The 9,423-nt window shown below is 40.7% G+C and overlaps 1 pseudogene; it reads right to left on the reverse strand.

Annotated features, from left to right (window-relative positions):
• Positions 1 to 200: 200 nt before the first annotated feature.
• On the reverse strand, positions 201 to 942 carry LOC116900662 (annotated as a pseudogene).
• Between the last annotated feature and the right edge of the window lie 8,481 nt (positions 943 to 9,423).

Genomic DNA, 9,423 nt, shown 5'->3' on the forward strand with positions numbered 1-9,423 from the left:
CATTTCCCTCGTCTTTGAGGTTTTTTTTGTTTGTTTGTTTTTGTTTTGTTTTTTTTTTTAAGAACAAAGCTTTTAATACAGAGACATTTCTAAACAGTCTTTTTGGCAAAAAAAAGAAAAGTAGGTCAACCACACCCTAGAGCCCTGAAGTATGTGTGTCGTCATACTTTGGTCACCTGCAGCCAGTTCAGAGGGAATGCTCAGTCCGAGGGCAAGTTCAAGTCCACAGGTGAGGTGGCAAGGATGCCTGCCCAGCCCCCATGGGCCTGGATCCAGGGCACGAAGCTGTGTACATGTTCAATGCTGAGGTTGGCCAAGCCCAACTACGCACCGGCTCAGCTCCATGGTCAGTGCTAGGACTGCCAGCGGATCTGGGGGTGGCGGTGGGGGCTTGAGCAGTTTGGAGAGGAGCTGCCTCTCGGGCTAGAGAAGAGTTCCACAAGGTGGGAGAAAGAGCCTTCTGACAGGCGGGCCAGTTTATGATGCAGAGCCGGGTCAGATGCCAACTTTTGATTGATGACTTCTGCCTCCTCCTCCATCAAGGCTACCAGCCTGCTTAGCAGGGCTTCCTTCTCCGTGGGTGGGGGGTCCCTGGATCTTTGAGCTGGGCGGAGACTTGAGTTGCTTCTGCACCAACTGTTCCAGACGCTGGGCAACCAGGGCATAGAAGTCTGCAGTGGCTGGGCCAGCCTCCGAACCATAGCAGTAGCGGAGGGGAAGGCAGCAGAGCCTAGAGGACCCAAGGGAAAGACCTCCTCTTCCTAGGGGACAAGGGAGGCATCTTCGGAGGCAGCTCAGGAAATCTGTGGTCTCTTCTTGGGCAGGGCTCTTGGGAGGAGTTGGGATAGGGGACCCAGCAGCTTCATTGCACCTAAGGAAGGCAGTCAGAACCTTCAGTGTGTCCTCTTGGAGACCCAACTCTTCAGAGTCGGCCATGGAGGTACCTGGATTGGGGTTCTGCCCAAGTCATACTGGCGCACACGTTTTCACTCAACTTCTACAGACTTTACTTCGGAAATTCAACTTTTCCATGCCTATGCACTGGGCCGACACGGTAACCCCATCTTTGAGTTCTAGAGCCTGTTTTTGATGACAGGTTTGAATGTGACAGAAACCCATCTAGAGCTGGCTTAAATACAGAGAGGACTCTATCTTTGTGGTCCTGCGATGCCTCACCCAGATCTGTGAGAGGACCTAGACCCTTTGGGTAGATACAGGACATATACCTTTCCTAAGCAGACTTTTCACCTCCTGAATTTGTCACTATCTGACCATCTGTATTATTCTTTTGTATTTTATATAAATATATTTTATATTAATTTATATTAATATTTATATTAATATAAAATATATTTATATTAAATATATAATATTATATATAATGTGTTTGTGTCCTGTCCCTTTTTAACTTTTAAGATGACAATGTGGTCCCGTGTCATTTCAAAGATTTATGTCATAAAGCCCAATTATCACAGGGTCAGTTGTTCTAGCTTGGAAATTTCCAGAGAAAAATTCTGATTGGATCACCATGTTCCAGTCAACTCTTAAAATAACATGGTAGACCAAGTATTAAAAAAGAAAGGAAATAGGGTTGGGGATTTAGCTCAGTGGCAGAGCGCTTACCTAGCAAGAGCAAGGCCCTGGGTTTAGTCTCCAGCTCCGAAAAAAAAAAAAAAAAGGAAAAGGAAAAGGGAGGGAAGGAGAGAAGGGGGAGAGGGAGGAGGAGGGAGGAAGGAGGAAGGAAGGAAGGAAGAAAGGAAGTTAGGTACATTGGTCAGAGATAGGTGGCCAAAAAACTTAGCAAAAGTTTTACTCACTGATCCCTAAGGTTTCTGGCATCAAGCAGCCCTCTTTGCATTATCTACTTGACCTGAGCTAACTCTCAAGTTCAAGGTAGCCAGTGTCTATGTTTCCCAACCACACGTTTGTCTGCCCCAGGATTGAGCCTACTGTAATGTAATCTGAAAGACCCTCTTTTAGATTTAGATTTTAATAATGACATATATTAATTGTGTGACATAATGGGCTTCATTGTGACACTGTTATAAATGCATAGTGTGCTTCAGTTCTACTCACCTGTCTCTTTTGTTTCCCCCTCTCTCCCCGTCCAGGCTCCTTACATTTTTTCAATAACATCCTGTGGTGGTTTGAATGAAAATGACCTCTACAGGCTCATAGGGAGTGGTCCTATTAGAAAGGGTGATTTTGTTGGGGCAGGTGTGGCCTTGTTGAAGGAAGTGTGTCCCTGGGAATGGGCTTTGAGGTTTCAAAGGCCCAGTGTCACTCTCATCCTGTTGCCTGCTGATTCAGATGTAGAACTCTTAGCTCCTTCTCCAGCACCGTGTCTGCCTGTCAACTGCCATGCTTCCTGACATGATGATAACGGACTGACTCCAAACCTGTAAGCCAGCCCCAGTGAAACATTGTCCTTATTAAGAGTTGCCATGGTAATGGTGTCCCTTCACAACAGTAGAAACCCTAACTAAGACATCATTCCCCCTCAACTGCCATGTCTTTCTGCTCTAGACCTAACATAGAAGAGAAAATGAACAACATTCAATTTTCTGACCCTGTCTTATTTTTCTTAACATGATGCCAATTCCATCATTTACCTGAAACAGCATGCTTTTCTTCTTCTTTGTGATTGCATAATATCTATTGCATGCATCTGCCATGTTTTCTTTACATGTCATCTGTTGGTGAACATGTAGGCTGACTCCATAGTTAGTTATTATGAATAGTGAGATGATGAACATAGATGTGCAGGTAGGTCTGGAGGTGTGCTGACTTAGATAAACCCTTTGGGGATAACACCAGTAATGTGAGTTTATTACTTGTTACATTGCTGTGAAGGGAGAGTTTATTTTGGCCTACAGTTTACAAGGATACATTCCATTAGAGCTCAGAAGGCAGAGGAGGCATGAATGGCAGCTGTCCACATTCCAATGTCAAGAAGCAGAGAGCAGTTAAGTAGATCCAGGTTTATAAACCCTCAAGTTCCACCCCCAGAGACTCACTTCCTCCAATGGAGTCATCCCATATCAACAACCAATCAAGAAAATGCCCCACAGACATGCCGACAGGTCAGTCCACTGAAGCAAGTTTCCCTTCCCAAGTGACACCAGCTTGTGTCAGGCTGACAAAAAACTAACCAGCACAGGAACCAATTAAAGACCAGAATTAAATCTCTTCAAATATAGCCAGTTGTTCTCTGAGAAAGGAAGAACAAAATCCAATGCAGCAAAGTAGTACTTTTAATAAAATAGTGATGGTACAACTAGACACCCACATTTGAAAGAATTCTCATTTAAAATGTAAAACCCAGGCATTAAATGTGGATCATCCACAAAAAGTTATTTAAAATAGATCATAGACCTAAATGCAAAATACAAAGTTCCTGGATGACATAGGAGAAGGGCTAAGTGATCTTAGATTTGGTGATGACTGTTTAGACACAATATCAAAGATGATTCAGGAAGAAATAAAATTCGTCTCCACAAAAGGCACTGTTTGGAGAATGAAAGTATAGATCACAGACAAGAAGAGATGTACCGGATAAAAGCCTTGACCCTAAAACATACACATGAAGGACACTTAAAAACTCAGTAATAAGAAATCAAACAAGCCAACTAAAAGGCTGCTCTGACATTTTCCGATTAATTATTAGTGCAGTTTAATTTTCACCACTGGATATGTGAGCTGTGAACATTATAGTTGACCTTTATTATACTGTGTTATACATATACATATTATATATGTTGTTTCCTTGAAGTTATCCACCATGTCTATTTCTTTAAAACAAAACAAAACAACAACAACAATCCCACAAGCTGGCAAGATGGTTCTGTGGATAAAGGCACTTGTCACCAATTCTGATGACCTTGAGTTTAATTCCTGGATCCTACAAAGTAGGAAACAACTGTCCTCTGACCTCTACACATATGCTAGAGCAAACACACACACACACACACACACACACACACACACACACACACACACACAGGATGTTCTAAAGGAGGTGAAACACACCATCCTGAAGGGAAGCTCATTAAGATAGCAAATAAACAACTCAAAATAGCTTCAGGAAGTCCCTGAAACTAACAAGACTCGATAGACTGCTCCCTCCCCAAGATTGTATAAACGGTAAATACTTATGAGAGTCACTCTCAGAGAATCTAAGCTGCGAAGAAGACTCAAGATGAGCTAACCATATGGAAGAAGAAGACACAACCAAGGAGCCTGGAAGGAACAAAAACAAGCCAGACAGTCTGAAAAAAACAGTGACCAGTCCAGCTGTCTAAAAGAAGCAAAGACCAACCCAGCTTCCTGAAAGAGGCTTAGACCAATTGAACCACCAGAAGAGGACACCCTATGACCTGCTGAGCTGCTTATAGACTGTGCAGAATGTTCCAGGCTTCTAACTTCTGGGAACTATCATCTGGTATGAGATGCTGCAGCTATCTTTGAGTCATTTCTGTGACTGTAAGTAACTTACCTTTATTCCTATAAGGAACACCAGTAAAATTCATTGACTCACAAAGTTGAAATTTGGACATGCTTTGATATGTTGTCAGTTTCCTATCTGGGGTGGTAAAGAAGCTAAAAGTTCTTTACTGTCTCAAACAAAACAAAACAAAAAACCCTAAACAAACAAACAAAACCTAAGAGAACAATTACATTTACGATAGCTACCAATTAATAAAATATACAGGAATTAATACTTTTATAAAGACATGAGGGAACAAGATGGTCCAGCAAATAAAGGCACTTGCCAACAAGCCTGAGGACCTGAGTGTGGTCCTTAGATTCCACATAGTGGAAGAAGAAAATCAACTCTTTTCAATTGTCTTCCACATACTCAGTGTTATGTGCAGTCGCAAAGGCACACACACGCACACACACACACACACACACACACACACACACACACACACACACACCCCAAATGTAAAAAATTATGAACATAGAAGAGGACTACTTAGGCAGAAAAAAGCAAGTGGAAAAAGACTGAAGAATTTAACAGGTGAATACAATTAAATATATCACATAAATATGTGACTAGGTCATAGTAAAACACAGTATATATAATTAATATATTCTAATAAAACTTTATCACCCAGGCTAACCTCAACTTTGGGATCATCCTATCCTAATCTCCTGAGTCCAGAGATTGGAGGTTGGCAACATATGAAATTTTTCTTCCTAGCAATTTTGAAATGTATAATACTATCAAATATGTTGTCAACTATCTTTACACTAGTCAATAGAAATTATATATGTGTGTGGATATATTTATATGTATACATACATATGTGTGTAAATTATAAATAGAATATATATATATATATATTCCATAAATATGTGGAATCTAAAATAATGGAATAGAGAGCTTAAGGGAATGAGATGATAGCCATTGGGTATTCAGTCCAGAGGAAAAAGGTGTTTTGGCATATATAATTATATAATATTTGATGTAATACTAATGCATGATAAAATCTATAATATTATTATAATACATAATTTTATATGTATATACAATATGCATATAATACACACATATTATGCATTTACATTTATATTATACAATTATAACTATTAATTAATGCTTGTATCAACCTGGTGACAGAAATTAGTTCAACAGAGAAACCTAAATCTTTGAGGTAAATGGCAGAAGTGTGATTTCTGGATCATGTGGTAGTTGTGCTTTTAGTTTTTCCAAGATCTTCTGTACAGATTTCTATGATTACAAGTTCTACCCTGACCAGCAGAGTGCAGAATTCCCTTTTCTCGGCACCTTCATCAACTCTTGGCATCTTCTTTTCTCCAATATCTAGTCTAATAGGCTAAGGTAAATCTTCCTGTAGTTTTTATTTGCATTTCCCTTATGATGAACTATGTAGAATTTTTTTTCACATGTCTGCTGGTTATTTGAGTCTCTTTATTTGAGAAATTTCCATTCAAAAAATGCCAGTAGATTATGAACTTTTTGTTTATTATTATTATTACTATTATTGTTATTATCATTATCATTATTACTGAATTAATTGTCTCCTATAGAGTTTGAATATTAATGTTATATCATCTCTGTATTTTCCTTCCAATCTTTAAGTTGTCTTTGTATAATTTTATTTTTTTTCTTTGCTATGAACATACCTTTTAGTTTGATGAAGACTATTCTTGCTTTTCATGTTTGAGCTTTTAGGAGTCAAAATTCGCTGCATAATCTTTTATAGTGCTTGTCTTATACTTTCCTCTGTAGCCCCCGAGTTTCTGTCCCTGTGTTAAACTTTTTAATGTATCTTGAATTTAGTTTTGTAGGTAGCACAAAAGTTCAGTTCCATTCTTTTGCATGAAGATGCCTTAATGTTCCAACAGCATTTGAAGAGACCACTCTTTTCCTCTGGCGTTTCTTGGGCCTTTATTGAGAGTTGCTGGGACATGCATGTATGGGTCTTTCCTGGGTTCTCTCTTCTATCCTGTTGGTGAACCTATCTATTGTTTGTCACCATGCTTCTTTAATTAGCATAACTTGTAGTAAGTATGGTTGGAAGTCAGGTAGTGTACCAAGAAGATCACAAGTTCCAGGCCTTCCTGAGCCACACCAAGACCCTGTCCCAAAGTGAAACACAAAAATACATGACACACTACTATGATTCTGCAGAAATGCTTAGAATTTTCTAGTTCTGCAGGTCATGCTACACAGTGTGCATCCTGACCACTGGCTTAGCTCTATTCTCCTAGAAAAAGATTCTGAGGCCAGAATTCAAGTGAGTCAGCTCAGATGGCTTTATCAGGAGAGCAGACACTGGGGGGCCTCAAAACAACAGGGCTTCAGATTCTTTGTTCTAGAGGCCAGAAACCCACAGCTAGGACATACTTAGGTTTTAATGAGTACTGCATCCTGGTTCATAAGAAAGTCATGTCCTAACATCACGGAATAAATAGGGAGATCTCCAGGCCCTAATACCAATGTAGTATCTTTGTGATAAGAACATCCATCACCCTCCAAAGGGCTCACCTCCCCTCTAAATATCATTGGACTGGAAATTTGGCTTCAGCATGGAAATATGGGAATCACAAGTATGCAGAACACAGGGAAATGCACAGCAAACCAGTAGCAGGACAACAGTAGAGGAGTGAGGCTGTCAGTGAGGGAAAGAATGCTCAAAACAGGGTAGACTGACAGTGGAATTCTGGAGCTCAGGGGTGAGAGACTCTAGACCAGATCATGGCAAGGGTTGACATGTGTGGACACATAGACAGGTATGGTTAACACACCCAGACCTTTTAAGGTTATTCACTGATATGTATGGCTTTCCTTAAAAAAAAAAAAAATCATTGTATTTACTCTCTAGTGCTGGAAACAAGCGTATAACTTGTAACATTTATTTATTTATTTATTTATTTATTTAAGTACTTGTTTAGTTCTTGTTGTAAAGGCAGGGACACAGACTTAAAACTTTATTAGCATCTAATCCTGATAAGATCGTCTCCACTGTATGCCAGCACAGCCGCACTTTCAAAATGTGTACTAATTACCAGTGTCCCATCCTATGTGTATGCTTCCCACACAGCTCCTGACCTTTTTGTTAATAACTTTGCATTATATTCATTGACCTGAAACAAATTGAATTCAGTGGCACTCACTCAAGAATTGAATTACATAGTCTTCTTAATTGGTCTCTTATTTAAAGGGAGGGAAGTAATGGCTTGCCACCTGTAATGTTTCAAGCAAAATAAAATTGGGATTCTAATGCATTTCCCGAAGCTAGGTGGCTTTTTTCAAGGTCTGGCAATGAAAATACCATTCTGGTATTGTCTAAAGAAAAGAATCTTGGGGTTCATTTATTGTCATTGCCAATGCCATGGGGTTGGGAAATGTCTATTAAGAAACATTCACTATGGAGATTCATGTAGATCAGGTGGGCTGGGAAGACTCTCAGAGCCAGTGGCATTCAGTGTCTGTCGGCCATGGTTGTGCTGTCTGACCTGCCCTGGCTCTTTAGATTTGGGATTACATGATTTAATGCACCTCTCTCTGACTGGCAAAACAGGAACCATTAACCAGGAATATGTTAAGCATGCAAAGATATTTTCCACTGCATCGGTTAGTTTTAAGTCCTTGAGCGGCTTTGTGTGTTAGCTGGAGGGGGGCAGAAATCTAATTTCAGGGGTTTAGTAGTGGTGCTCTCCTGTCGAGCTTCACAGGCAGTAGATACCGCCCCGTAACATTGTTCTCCATACTGCTCACCGCTCACTCATCTCTTTTCTTGGAGGATTCTTGCAAGCGATTCAAAGAGATAAGGAGCCTGGAACATTTCGGCTCTGTTTTCTATTTCCAGTGTGAAATTAATTGTTCCGACTGCAAAGAACTACTTACTCTTTCCCTTACCATATTTAACTTAAAAATGCAAATGTTATTAGTGGACCGATCACTGATAAGGGTGCCTTTGTGCCCGGCTTTAACCTCTATTAGTGAGGATTATGAGGACATAGTCACATTGGCATTTTCTAAGTGTCATGGTGACAGCACTTGCTGCACAAATGCCTAGCTGTCACCGTGAGTTTTATCACTTGGTTTTTCCCTCCGAATGTAGACTAATAAGCCCAGAAATTACAATTGCCTCCCTGCCGAATCTGTGATAGGCGGAAATAATGATATCAGTGCCCTGCTAATCTTCTTGCCTCTGCGCTTGGCACTGTCCTATTGAGTCACCTGTCACACTCGGCTTTGATGAGACGAATTCAATCTCCCTGCTGTAATGACAATGGGGCCATTTTAATGTTTGGAAATGATTATGTGGAAGCTTCGTCGGGCTCTGTCTTGGCAAGCAAACCCAGGCACTGTGCACGCCAGGAGAGCAGTCTCTGGCTGTCCGACAGGCGGAGGAAATGCTGTGTTATTATGAAAGAGACATGGAAGTCAGCTTCATAGTGAGCCTTCTGTGGTGGCCTTGCAAGAGGGAGGAGCAAGGAGGGGAAGAGGAGGGATCACTCTTGCGAAAGCTTTGCCATTGGCTAATCTCACCATGTCGGCACAGATTTAGCTCCTGAAGAATTTCCCAGAACATCTGTGCGTTCAAGAAGGCAGGGGTAGCAGAAGCTTATAAACATTACTGTGACTAACTCTACAACATCATTTGCTGGGGCTATAGGCAGACCAGTGCAGTTCTTCCCCAGAACATCAGCCAAGTCAAATCACCTTACTCCAGGTCCGCTCTTAACCTTCTAGGAGAGTAATATTTCCACAGAATACCAAAACATAATATGCCTTGGAAACTTAGGACCTGCCACATAGGTTGGCTTCTAAAGTCACTGTGGAAAATGAGGAACCTCTCCAAAAGCCAGCAGTACATGAATCTAGCAGCTTTTCTCCAAAGTAGAAGTAGGTATGTGTTTAACCAAAAACACAAATAGACTGAT

The sequence above is a fragment of the Rattus rattus genome, chromosome 5 (genome assembly GCF_011064425.1).
Source record: "Rattus rattus isolate New Zealand chromosome 5, Rrattus_CSIRO_v1, whole genome shotgun sequence".
In the NCBI taxonomy this organism is placed as follows: domain Eukaryota; kingdom Metazoa; phylum Chordata; class Mammalia; order Rodentia; family Muridae; genus Rattus; species Rattus rattus.